The following is a 14620-nucleotide window of genomic DNA, read 5'->3' on the forward strand; positions in this document are numbered from 1 at the left end:
CCCAACCCCAACCCCAACCCCAACCCCAACCCCAACCCCAACCCCAACCCCAACCCCAACCCCAACCCCAACCCCAACCCCAACCCCAACCCCAACCCCAACCCCAACCCCAACCCCAACCCCAACCCCAACCCCAACCCCAACCCCAACCCCAACCCCAACCCTAAGAAGTAAAGAGGAATAGTATTACGGGCTTTTCAACAGAATAAAAGTAAAAATCCTGTCGTTTTTTTATACTTGTAATAGATGTGAAATTCCATAGCATGCATTAATGCTTAGGTAGATAATATAATAATATAAAAATTGTTTGATGAGCACATCTGTCACTCAGAATTGACCGATCTTCTCCAATATTGTTATGCATCAAATCTATTGAAGTAAGATTAGGCCAGTTTGCTTTTGATAATGATTTAGCACCTTCTGTCCCAATATTGCAGTAAGTTTAGGCCAGTTAGCTAGAGATATTATTTTGGCACCTTCTGGTCCAATGCTGTTACCATCCAAATTGATTTTAGTAAGGTTGGACCAGGGAGCGATGGATATTGATTGAACCCCTTCTGTTCCAATACTGCTGCCACTAAAACCGATGGTAGTGAGTGAAATTAGTCCAAGACAGTTCTGGAAATTGATTGTGCACCTTTTGTTCCAATGTGATTGTTATTTAGTTCAATTTAGGTAAGTTTAGGCCAATATAAATGATAGTACGGCACAAGACCGAAATAAATTCTAGAATAGTATCAAGTATAAAGAATTAATTTGATAATAGATGGGTTCATTAAGCAATCAATTTCCTTACCACCTATTCCTTTCAGGTCGATTGGCTACAGGGCAGTGTTCTAAACAGCAATTGTAGTGCACTACAAATCATAAAGGCTCTTGCCATAGTTTTGAATGATGATGATTAATCACATTCTACTTGGCCAATCCACAAAGAGAAAGCATCTTGGCACTTCAGTATTGTCTAAAAGTGGCTTTATGCAACAATAACGTCAATTCTTCTTCTGCATTTTCATCAAACATTTTCATCAAGCATTTTCAACATCTCTATGGCTTTGTTCAAAATGTGATTTATCACAATTGATATACTGTGCTGAATTCGAAGGTGGGCAGGAGAACAGAGTTGAGGTTGAGAAGTTCATGTAAGTCTATACGTTGTGCAACTTCCATAATTTACTTTGCGGTTTTCTGATCTTAGCAAAGCTGAATCATTTCTAAGGCTATGATTTTGATGTTCTCCCCAACCCCAACCCCAACCCCAACCCCAACCCCAACCCCAACCCCAACCCCAACCCCAACCCCAACCCCAACCCCAACCCCAACCCCAACCCCAACCCCAACCCCAACCCCAACCCCAACCCCAACCCCAACCCCAACCCCAACCCCAACCCCAACCCCAACCCCAGGGGTGTCAAGATGAATATCTATCTAGATGACTTTTGCAACAGCGATGCTCTCTCCTTTATAAATTATTCCTGAATTAAAATTTTAATGACTTATCAATTTCGATAATGATTGTTGTTTCTTATCAGAGAGAAGCTTAACTCCCACAATATTATTAGCAATCCATCTATTTTTGGTCGGATATGAAAATGGCTATTTGTAACAAATTAACAAAGAACATTGAGTTTATTATGTTCATGATGTTGGTTATTTGGATGGTATAGCTACTTCTTTTTGTTTGTCGGGCTTGCTCTTTATCTGCTCATCGATCGGCCAAATCATGGTCTCACAGATCACTATAACATTCTTTCCTTGCTCACGGTGTCCTTCCAATGCATGGTCACATGACTTCACTTCACTTCACTTCACTTCACTTCACTTCACTTCACTTCACTTCACTTCACTTCACTTCACTTCACTTCACTTCACTCAAGAATGCTTGATATGATTTGATTGATGACAGATATCCAATCATTCGTTCTTTAAGCCTGTGTGCCTATTCATTATTCAACAAGTTGTTCACATAATCATTGATGACGTACTGCTTGTGTATTATAAATTCGCTATAGTATTGAAGCTCTATCTTTATAGCAAATTATGATTAATTCGATTAAGCTAAGGAGACTCTTTTCTGGTGTTCCTACAGAGCAAGAGCTTAAAGGTCTGCTTCATCAACATCGCCAACAGTAGTAGCTTCTTACTTACCACACTCAACTCTACCATCAAACTCTGTCCAATTTCAAACTTAGGAAGTACCCCTTAGCCCTCTCCACAATCATCAAAGTCAAGAGCTTTCTCAGCCAGTAAAGCATCTTTTAAAAGGATCTGAAGCAAGCAGTTTTTCGCACCTAGGCTGCAGTGCTGCTACGAATGGGGTTTCCAGAGAAAGCAGAGGTACTTCTCCGCTAGAACTTGTAAAACTCACGTGAGCAGAAACAGCTGATAGGGATATACACCAGCTACCAGGACCTGCTCAATCTCTACTTAGAGAGTGAACCCCGAAAGGCCATCCTCCTTGGTAGAGCACTATTAGAAAGACAGGCTAGCTAGTTGCCTTATGCCTACCTCAATAGTTTCTAGTTCTGTGTTGGAACAGCTTACCTGCTGGACTAGAACTTCACTGACGGTAAGGCTAGACTAAGAAAGGTGATCTCTTCAGGACCACGAGACACCCTCCTCGCTATGGCGTATAACAACCTAGCTGTTGCAACCTACTGGGATCAGTCATCATCATCCTTCACCGCTTAAAAGCCCATCATCACCGAACAACTAAAAAAAGCACTGAGTTTCCTCTTGAAAGGCAACTAAGAATAATGGATCGACTGCATAGAGCAAGACAGCAGTGAGGCGGCAGAGTCAGTTGGTAAGCTATCTATCAAAGCCATATAAAACTTGGCTGAAATTGAAGGTGGGACAAAATGGTTGGATAGGCTGAGCAGGCTGATAAAGATGAGGCCTGAGTACCAAGGAAGAGCGCAGCTAATTCTAATGCGGTTTTTGATAGGACAGGGATAGAGAGAGAAGGCTGCTAGCATGATAGAATGCCTGGATAAAGGTAGTGTTGAAGAATAGCTAGGATGCCAGCTGCTTGGAGGAAAGCAATGCGAGGATAGGCTGGGTGCCAAGCTGCTATACCTAATGAAATAAGAATTGATCTGATTACCCACTATTATTACTATTACTATTACTATGATTGCATACAAAGCAATATAGATTAGTGCGATGTTATTGTGGTTACACATATCATTCTTTGATCAGTCTTTTCTCGTAGTCAATAAGAAAGAGCAAGTTGGAGGCCTATTCCTATCCAAACCGTAGTTCAAGGTTTAGACGTTGACTATCAGGCATCTGCTTCATTAGTGACTATTTCTTCTCTCTTAGCTTCTTGCCTTTCTACTCAGCTACTCCTAAGTTACCATCTAACCGTTCTTAACATTGCTTGAGACGAGTCCTTTACTCTTTAAGTGAATCTTTTGCACTTGAAAGTGATTGTAGCTAGTGCTTGAGTTCTTATGCACGGCAGCGCAGCAGGTCCAGTTCGTACAGCATGCGCTGTTGATCGACCTAAATAAAGAAAAGTTTGTTCTTGTAAAAATCAATTTCGGTTATTTTGTTTTTGATAATTTCTTGGACTGTCTTGACCTGCACGTCAAGCAGTTCACTCTAAATCTCTACAAGCTGAACCTGCTCTAACCTGGCCTTGGCATGCTGAAGCTGTGGCGTTGGGATAGACTCAAACCAGCTTTTCAACCTTTGTCCCTAGACCTACAGTTACCCCAGTCGAGCAGTTAATTCTTTTTATCTCAAGGCTAGAGCGTGTCTCTAAGTCTTCAGGAATTTGATTTGGTTGGAAGGGTTGTCAGCAGCTATCTGACGGTTGCCCTAATCAGTTTGTTGTAGCTGTGATATGAGTCGCTACTTGTGCTAAATGGATGTCCTGAGCACAGTTCGTTTTTAGTAGATGGTTTTGAGTGTGTGAGAGAGGGCCATGTTGTGAGCATGCTGGCTACTGATTTCCTTTTTGATTTGGAGCTAGGGCTGGAGTATCTGTGTGTCCTGCGTAGACTCTAATTTTTCATGCTTCATTAAACTTATTATTAAACTTTTACTTCCTCAACCCTCCTTCACTACTCCCAAGCAAGTCACCATTACAAGCTGCTATCGACAATCATTATGATGGATATGGGATGGATGGATAATCAGATAAGGTCCTCTATTAGTTGATAGAGGCCTGCTAGTACTGCCTCGCTACCTGATCGAGCTGAGATTCGGGACCAGTTTTTCTACTGGTTGTAGATCTCAGCCTACAGCATTATAGGAATGGATTGGCCTTTTATTAGGCTTTGTCCGCAGGCCCAGACACTCGATAGGTTCTGCATGCTGGGTTGGGGGGTCACCTTCATAGAGCAGACTGTAGCCAACATCGCTCCAATCTTTTTCAGGAACTCGACTGGTGCTTGGTTGAGTTTGCGGAACCAGTCCAGCTTTTGATAGGTTTTGTTCTATGTAGAGAATTACTGGTAGAACTGCTCATACTTCTAGCGAGGGAGATCCACTACAGTGATGAACTTGTTGATAAAGATAGGCAGGTTGAACTGCACCTTCTTTCCAGATTTGGTATGGATGACAGCCTCAGGTGGCTCTATATGTTCTCCTGTAAGCTGTGCCTTCACGATAAGCTGAGGATGCTCATTGTATCGAATAGGTGAGACTGCGATTTGCAGGCCATTCGAATTAACCACTTCAAAGTTGATCTCCTCATCAATTGCAACCACCGTGATCATCATCTCTAGGACACCTTTGCCAGTTCTTTCTTGGAACTTGAAGAGATCAGTCTCTCCTTCATGACGTGATAGGTTGTCCCTGAAATCAGTAGGAAAGTCAGCTTTGCAGGGGGTTGGCATACAGGCACTGTGGCAGAGACGATTCTTGCAGTGTTGGTAGAGGGGGTTGTTGGAGAGATGGTGAGTGTTGATGGAACTTGCTTGCATCTTTATCTTGTTCTATTACTACTTAGACTCTACAAGGGATTTGCCTTTGGCACCGGTTAGCCTCTTTAGAAGAGGGTTGTATTGTTGCTGTTCTTCACTAAAGGGAGGACTTTTTTCAAGTACCTTTGCAGCCACTTTCTCATCCTCGCTGAGCAGCACGTAGTATTATATCGCTCTTTGTTGTACATCCGGGTTGAGATCTTAGAAGGCAGACTGCAGCAGCAGTTACACTTTGGGACTGACCTCAGGGGCTTTAGCTGCTATCTTGGCGATTGCATTCAGTATCATCTTCCTGGCTACTACTCCATGACTGGTAAAGTGCTTGTAAATGATGTCAACAAGCTTTTACCGATTGCGGGCGGCTACAGCTGACTGGTCCATGAATTACGACAGAACGAAACACCCAATTTTAAGAAGGTTCTAATTGACATGGGCAAGCATTAGCGAGGCAAAGAGTTTGTGAGTAGCATAAGCCTGTAGCTCAAGGTTGTAGCTGCCAAAGCCAGTGATAAGCTGGATGATACGGTACCAGATATCATCAGTGATGTACTACCCCGCTAGAACTAAGCAGCCGGACAATCACGTCTATATACCATATCTGATTCTGAGCAAACCTTTCAGATAGAATCGCTACCTTCAGAACCAACTAGTCTTTGATCTTTGGATCAGCACAGCTTTCAAGATATCCTAGCAGTTCATCTACTATGCGACCAGCTGTCTCCTCACTAGCCATCAGAAACAGCAGGTCAAGAGCACGCTTGCGAATGGAGATGTCGTTTTATGTGAGAGAGCCTAGGATGCGGGTGAGGTGTTAGTCGAAGTTGCCACCAATGCTGTTCAGACATTTCGCCATGGCATCAAGGGCCAAGTACTTTAGATTGGCATCGGAAGCAGTGATCAGTTTGCCCAGGAACTTGATCAGCTCTGTCTTAGCTGACTTGTTTGAAAAGGCTTTACCGTAGTGGATCATTAGGTTAGCTGCTTCAAAGAACACACTGAACTCTGCATTGTTCCTGTTATTGGCAGTCTTTGAAGCTTGCACCTTGCCAAGGATCCTGCTAAGACTCTACTCAATGACTGTGTGCATAGATGAGTCTGAAGATGGGCCCCACATCTGGAGTGCTTTGAACAGCTTGACTTGCAGCCAAGGGTTGGCAATCTGATAGTACATGTACTCTTCAGAACAATCCTTGTACAGCACCAGCTTTTGTAAGCATTTTATCACCTTGTTCTGGCAGTCGATGAACCTGTCAGCCCCACCGATAGTCCCAAGCCCTATCAACAGTGAGACCAGAGAAGACATGTACCCAAGCCCTGCCAACCTCGTATCAAAGGCAGCAGAGAGAGGTGCAGCCAGCGTCTTCACATCACCAAAAGAATCACTGTACTTACGGTAGACCCGCAATAGGGCAAGCATGGCTTTCTTCCTAGTGAAAAGGGAATGCGAGGCAGTAGAGGTAAGTGCTATTTTAAGAATGGGCTGGGCTAGGTCGTGGATGATGGGTTCTGGAGCAAGTGTGCCAACCGCAACCAACCCAAGAGAGACATTCACCTAGATGCTGGAACTGATGTCGTTAAGGATGAAGGAGCCAGTACGTTTCCAGATATCAGTCATGCGTTAAGAGACTAGCAGTGAGACAGCGATATATCCAATACACTTTTAGGAGTAGACTGTGGAGGAGATGAGGATGAGAGCCTCTTAATGGCCAAAGCCTACCTAGTAGCCAAGTATATGTATATAGATGAGCTTACATACATATTTTTTTGCGCTGGTAGCCATCCAACCCCTTACTCTAAAACTTCTATCGAATTTTGGCTATCTCTTAATTGACCCTTTTATTCTCTGAGTCCATATCCTTGCAGTTCCTGATGTCAGCGATGAACTCGTTCAGCCCGCGCATCTGGCCAGTGGACAGCAATGACTTCACGAAGTCGAAATTTATATTCAACATACAGATTGATATTAGTTGCTTATTTTAATCGCTTATATTACGTGGTGATGCATTGATCATCATTCTGGAGATTATACTCATGGGTATTGTCCGACTTTGCGCATCAAGCTGTTCATCTCAACTGAAAGGGCTTGTAAAGATTATCTGCCTCGTTGGTTCTATAGAAGTACTCTCTCCACCAAGTCGATTAGCTCTTCTCTGCCTAGCTTCTGACAGTGCTTAAACTCTTGCCACACCATTTCCTACACAGAGTCAGCTTCTGTCAAGCTGGGACTATTCTTCATGAATCGTGAGCCTAAAGCAGCCAGCGCCTCCTTTTGCACACAGACTTTCTGCATGAGTCTGTTGCTCTACCGCTTTTAGTCAACTAAGCTGAGTTTGAGAGAGTCAATGCTTTGCTCGTACTCTTTGAAGATGTTGTTGCTTTAATGGCTTTATCTAAGCTTGAGTGCTTAGGAACGTTGTTAAGACAGTAGTATCTTGAGCTAAAGGATTTGTTGCTAGTGTTGTCTGGTAAAGACTTTGTAGGTTTATGCCTAGTGCTAGAGTATGAGGGTTAGATCTTTGTTCCTAAGCTATTCCTAGAACAGCTATAAAGCCTGGTTTTTACACTGCTGTCTCAACTCTGCTACCTCAATTTCAAGCAATCTTCGAGCTTGGCTAACCTACTCCAATTCCCCACGAAGCCTTGCTTAAACCTCTATCCACTCTTTCTTTTCATTGCCGATCCTTTTGTTATCCTGGTTGAGTTCTACAACTTCTTGTCTCAGCCTACAATTCTCCTCTTTACATGCTGCTATTTCATTCCGGCTGTAAGATGCTTCAAGGTGGTATTGCTCATATTGCTTGATCTGCCCTTCAAGCCTTCTGATCTCTTGCCTCAGAGTGAAGTGCTATGAGGCTAGGTCACGAAGGGATTCGAGCTATTCAGAGGTGTCCTCTTTAGAGTCTTTGATGTACCTGCACATATGAAAATACTTGTTCCTTTCGGTATGGGTTTAGAGCAGTGCTTGTTCCTTCCTCTCCACTTCTTCTCGATACTATTTGACTGAGTCTTAAAGGGTAGCCTTGATAGCCTACAGCGCATCAACTTTTTCCCTTAGCAAGTCAAGATCCTTCTTCTGCTTTTTGAGCACTTTGTACATGTTGGTAAGCTCCTCCTTAGTAATTTTAGGCTACTAATTATCTTTGTGCATAAAGTATGTATGTATGTCACCATTAGTCAACATCATCATCATCATCATCAGTCAATATCATCATCATCATCATCAGTCAATATCATCATCATCATCATCAGTCAATATCATCATCATCATCAGTCAATATCATCAGTCAGTATCATCATCATCATCAGTCAATATCATCATCATCATCAGTCAATATCATCAGTCAGTATCATCATCATCATCAGTCAATATCATCATCATCATCAGTCAATATCATCAGTCAGTATCATCATCATCATCAGTCAATATCATCATCATCATCAGTCAATATCATCAGTCAGTATCATCATCATCATCAGTCAATATCATCATCATCATCAGTCAATATCATCAGTCAGTATCATCATCATCATCAGTCAATATCATCATCATCATCAGTCAATATCATCAGTCAGTATCATCATCATCATCAGTCAATATCATCATCATCATCAGTCAATATCATCAGTCAGTATCATCATCATCATCAGTCAATATCATCATCATCATCAGTCAATATCATCAGTCAGTATCATCATCATCATCAGTCAATATCATCATCATCATCAGTCAATATCCCAACCCCAACCCCAACCCCAACCCCAACCCCAACCCCAACCCCAACCCCAACCCCAACCCCAACCCCAACCCCCAACCCCAACCCCAACCCCCAACCCCAACCACCAACCCCAACCCCAAACCCCAACCCCAACCCCAACCCTCCATCATCATCATCATCAGTCAATATCATCAGTCAGTATCATCATCATCATCAGTCAATATCATCATCATCATCAGTCAATATCATCAGTCAATATCATCATCATCATCATCAGTCAATATCATCATCATCATCAGTCAATATCATCAGTCAGTATCATCATCATCATCAGTCAATATCATCATCATCATCAGTCAATATCATCAGTCAATATCATCATCATCATCATCAGTCAATATCATCATCAGTCAATATCATCATCAGTCAATATCATCAGTCAATATCATCATCATCATCAGTCAATATCATCAGTCAATATCATCATCATCATCATCAGTCAATATCATCATCATCATCAGTCAATATCATCAGTCAGTATCATCATCATCATCAGTCAATATCATCATCATCATCAGTCAATATCATCAGTCAATATCATCATCATCACCAGTCAATATCATCAGTCAATATCATTAGCATATAGCAGCTGTAATGTATTTATTTGTTCAACTCAGTGCTGCAACCTGTGTCGAAGGATGCTGTCCAGGAAATACATCTTCATCTTGTCCTCGTTCTTGCCCATCTTGTGGGCTGATATCACTTACCAGTCACATACTTTTGCTATCTTCTCTAGCAGGATGAACTGCCCATGTCCTAACCCTAGGAATACCACATGCTACACTCCCAACTTCAAACATTTGTGCAAGTCAATTATATCACCATCCGTGAAGATCACAACCAGTCCAGCAGGCCTGCTCTCCTTGAGAGTTTGAAGAAGCGGGGCTACTTGTGAGTTAGAGCCCATTCTGTTCTTCTTTAGCTAGCTGTACTAGCTTACTAGATGCTTACAAGACTTGATTGGTAAAGGGGTGGTCACCTCGTACTTGTGCATAGAGAAGGCAAGCAGCTAGAATTTTATGTTGAGCTAGCAGGGCAATTCAAGCATCTTGTTCAGCATGTGCTCATAATGTGACTAGTGCAAAGAGTATTTACTGCCTAGCTAGCCATTCGAGCATCCCATGTCCACACAGACACTCATCTCTCTGAACTCAAGGCCTTCTTTCAAACAGTGCGGAATCGACAGCAACCGATCAATCTCCCTGAACAGCACCACCTTGAACTTGTCATTCTTAAAGCGGTTTTACTGGTTGATAACCTGGATCACTGCACAGTTACGCCCCTCCACCTCTATCTTAGCTGTTTATAGAGAGTACTTGTCCTGGTCAGGCATAATGAAGCATTCTGTAAGGATGATGCTGTCATGGTTGACTCTGCACTCGAACACTTTCCTGAAGACACCGATTTGGTAGGTGATGGAGACTACCTTGTCATGGAGATGGGATTGGCTGAACTTGCCCTGCAGCTGGATATAGAAGTGCTGCTATTCTCGCACGATGGGGTTGATTTGTAAATAGAGGGCGAATGATTCATTCAGCATCAGCTTGGTCATCTTCTTTGTGTGGTGGAGAGCTAGCTCTTTTATCTTGCATTGGTAGGTGGGCTTTCCCTTCTGCTCTTATACTAAAGTTATTTAGAAAGTGCGGAGGGTTTGCCAGTCAAGTTCCAGGCTGGCAAAGATAATCCACCTGTGCAGCTCTGTAGCATCCTTCAAGCGGATGGCGCCTAGACCAGGGCTGCCAGGGGCTTCAATACTCAGCTCGAGAGGGAGAAAGGGCGCGTTATCTACCCTTGCCAATAGTTGATAGTTCGAATATTTCATAGAAAAAAGTAACTCAGCAGTCAATTTTGGGCTACAACTGTGCCTCATACTGTAGCTTTAAGTGCTGGCTTATTAGCTGCAGGGCCTTGTGAGCCTTACAGCGCATCTGTTCTTCATCGGCATTGTTCGAGCCTGACTCCAACCTTTCTTCATTTTCTGCTGTGTTTCCCTCCTGCACACAAGCCGTACAAACTCCCATTTGTGGATAATCAATTAATCGGTAACCCATAAAAACCCTAAAACCCAGCTATAAAGCAAGGCCAAGCTTAGACTGTTATGATTAGCATTGTGGTGACAGACATCGTGTGTGCCTGTCCAGTGCCCGATAGAATAATAATATGTTAAGCAGAAGAAGAAAGTGTGTGGTGTGTGATGTTGTTATTTACAAAGGGGAAAGAAGCAACATTTATTTTTTATTTTTGGATGGAGGATAGTGATGAATAGGGATTTACCAACCCCAGCTTCAAGCTATAATCACAATCACAAGACAGCTTGCCAACCACCCCTGCTATCAATCTCAACTCATTCACTCCTTATCACTACTTCCATTCTCGACATGCCCTATAGCCTAGCACCACCATCCTACCTCAACCTTCCATCCCTCCACTCACATTATCATCACCTCCTATTATCCAACGTCGTATAGCTATTAATGCCTGCTCTCTGCAATAGTGGTGCAGCATTATGAAGAGTGCTTTGGTGTATTGCAAGGGTAGGTGTAAGGACAATCCTTAGGATAATGAGGTTGGAGTTGGGGATTAGCATTTGAGTGGGTTTGTTGTGCAGGTGGGTGGTGAGGAGGAAGGGGTGGTGGGGTTTGATTCAAGGTTTGAAAGTGGTAATCTTGCAGCTGCTTATTAGATTTTGCCTAGGTAGTTCAGCTTGGTGCTTCATAAGGATAGTAATACAACAGGATACACCAACTGGTTCTACTTCAGTATCTCAGGCTTGAGGAAAGGCAGTGCCTACCAACTGAACATCATAAACTTTAGAAAGTCACACTCTTTGTTTGAAAGGGGGATGCCGCTAGCCTTCTGGTCCAGACAAGCAGGCTGGCAGTGGCTAGTCTGTCCAATTGAGTATTATCCCAATGGCATGGTTGACGATAAGCAGAGGCCACTGTACTCCCTTTCTTTCTGTATCGAAGGGCAATAGGGTAAAATGCTGTTGGCAACACAGCTACCATACTCTTATACAAGGTTGATGAACTCGCTCAAAGAAAAGACTGGAGTAAAGGAGCTGTGCAAGAGCTATGGTAGAGTCAGCATTCCCTATCTCTAATTTGGCAGAGAGGAGGCTGACTCGATGCTGGTGTTTATGGCCCGTCAACACCCTTCTTAGACATATTCAAGCTTTGTGATGGAAAGGCTTATAGACAAGTTGTTGTAAGAGAGTGTATAGCTTCTTTAATATCTCTATGTGCTTGTGTTGCCTATGCTGGCAGTGGATGGCGTGATTGCTGGTAATTCACGTTGTGGGCTGGAAGGGTTGGATCTCAATAGGCAGTGGAGTGGTTCTTTAGTCAGTCCTACAGCCTCTGCTGTATAGAAGTTGATAGCCAGCAAAAATAAAAAAGTAGCTGCCTTTGTCGACCTGCACGGGCATTCCAAACACATAGGTTTTTTCGGATACAGCTGTGAGCATAAAGCCAGCTAGGACATGGTAGATCTACTTGCGTACATCGACCCTCGGTTCGAGTACAAGCACTGCACCTTCGGCATCCATCCATCAAAGAAAAGCACAGCTCGGACAACCTTCTTTCACAGCCACTCAGGCTGCTACTCACTAACCATCTAACTAAGCGGATACGGCAAATACATAGAGGGAAAGTCATTGCCTTGGAGTATGCTTGACTTCACATAGATTGTTAATAGTCTGCTAACTGGACTATCAGTACATTTGAGGTATGGGGAATGGCCAGCTGAAAAGAGAAAGGTGCTTCCTGCATGTTAGGTGGATGAGGATAGTGACTCATAAGCGGAAGAGGATATCAACCCTAAGGTTGCATCCTTGCTGTATAATAAGAGAATCATCGAACCTGTTGTGAAACAGACTAAGAGAAGATCGAAGAATACCACTGCCAGGAAAAAGAACAGCAGTAAAACCAGTGTCCCAAAGCTAAAGAAGGTATAAAAAAGGAATAATAATAACCTTACTATTGAATAGCCAACCTAAAGTGACGCAAACAGAAGGAGGACTATCTTGCCTCGAATCCCTTCCAGCACTGTAGAAAGAGATATCATCATCTTCAAAGGCACCAGAAACATTAGACCACACCCATAACTCAACAACCAATAGAGAAAGGTGAAAAGCGTATTAGGACATAACAACAAGCATGTAATTACCAAATAAGAGCTGCACACTGTCCACCCCAACCTCACAGCCACAGCCACCACCACCCCCCATCAGAAAGACAGCCTGTACAAAAAATAGGATCTATCCAGTTTGAAAGAACGTTCAAGATAAATCATCCCTGCTGCCATCATGAAGCATTAAGTCATGTCATCAGAAAGGAAAGACAGCATTTTTGAGAGCAGGAGGAACAAGAAGGCCAATGATTCTTTAGTCGAAGTGCTAAGAAAGAAATATTTGTATTCCAAGCAGAACCCTATTTTAAGGCCAGGAGCACAGACCATGCTAAAAGAGCAGCACCAGTTTAAGAGGGATGAGGGGTTTAGTGACTATAGGATACGCAGAAATTGATTGATTGAGTGTGATACTAATTAGATGAAAGATAGGGTGGTCAGCTATGCCATATGCAAAAACAACAACATCCTTAGTCATATCAACAACCTTGAGAAGAAGTTCCAAGGGCTGCTTTATTCCTTGACTGGCATCTCCCAGTTCTACACGGGGTTCGTCCGGGAGTATGTCAACATCATCGACTTGGAGAACAAGTTCAAAGAGGCCAAAACTGAGATATCACGGACCAGTGCAAAAATGGAGGACAGCACCCGCGAGTTCACACAGTAACTCAACAAGATGAACTCACAGCTGAGCAGAAGCATCCGTCTCAACAACATGAAATAGCTGGAGAAGCAGTACAACTAGGAGAAACAAAAGTTTATCCATTATAGAAACAAGCTAGACGAACTGAACCAAAAAAAGAATGACAAGCTGATTAGGATGCAGGCCATCTCTCAGGAATAGGAGATCCGCATTGATCGGGTGGATTACTGACCAGAATTAGAAGAAGCTTGCAGAATGTTAAAACAAAATTACCTAGTTTTCCAATCGCATAGTCATTCAAGTCACACTCACCTGGCAAGACTTCACCTCCAAAATAAGATCATTTACTACTGCCACTGTCCAGCATGTCACTACCCGGTTCATTGAGCTGACCAACATCCTGCAACAATTCATGAAGGACAAAGCAAACTAGCATATCATCTTCTAGTACATCGATAATGAAATTCAACAGATCGTCACTGAAATTGGTCACTAGAACTTTGCCTCTTAGAAAAAGGCACAATAGATTACTCTTTAGACTGTCAACCAGCAGAAAGTGGAGAAGGAGAAGACGAAGGAGGGGGGAAGTGTCTTGGAGTCAATCACCTCTTTCTTTTCTGGTGCTTAAAAGGTGGAATCTCCGCCTACCAAGAATATCAAGAAAAGGTTGGAAATGCCACCACCGATTATAAGGAAGAGTCCCAATAGCAAGTAGCCTAAAGCTTAAATCATTACTTTGGAAGAATCTCCTACCTTTGGAAGTAATCGACCTTCACATTCCAAGACACAGAGATAAACTGTAAACAGGCGGCAGAATTCATCATTAATGACTAACTAACAAAGTTCATCTTTTGACTAATATTTCAGCTAGCCAACCCCACCACCACCACCACCACAAAAACACCAATACCAAGCACCATCAAAGACAGAGCACACATGGAACTTATAGCCTCAACAAACTCCAACTAAAAAAACGCAACCTGAGTAATAATCATCGTTAAGATAAGCTTGGCATCAAAAGAAGTATAAACAAAGTGTGCAATAGACTCAGCCTGCATATCGTTAGAGTATGCAACAGAAGGTGGTGTAGCAGCAGCAGCAGGGCATAACAAAGCCTGGCTTTCCAGCTTCTAATAGGTCAA

Source organism: Lipophrys pholis (assembly GCF_963383615.2).
Source record: "Lipophrys pholis genome assembly, contig: SCAFFOLD_216, whole genome shotgun sequence".
NCBI lineage: Eukaryota > Metazoa > Chordata > Actinopteri > Blenniiformes > Blenniidae > Lipophrys > Lipophrys pholis.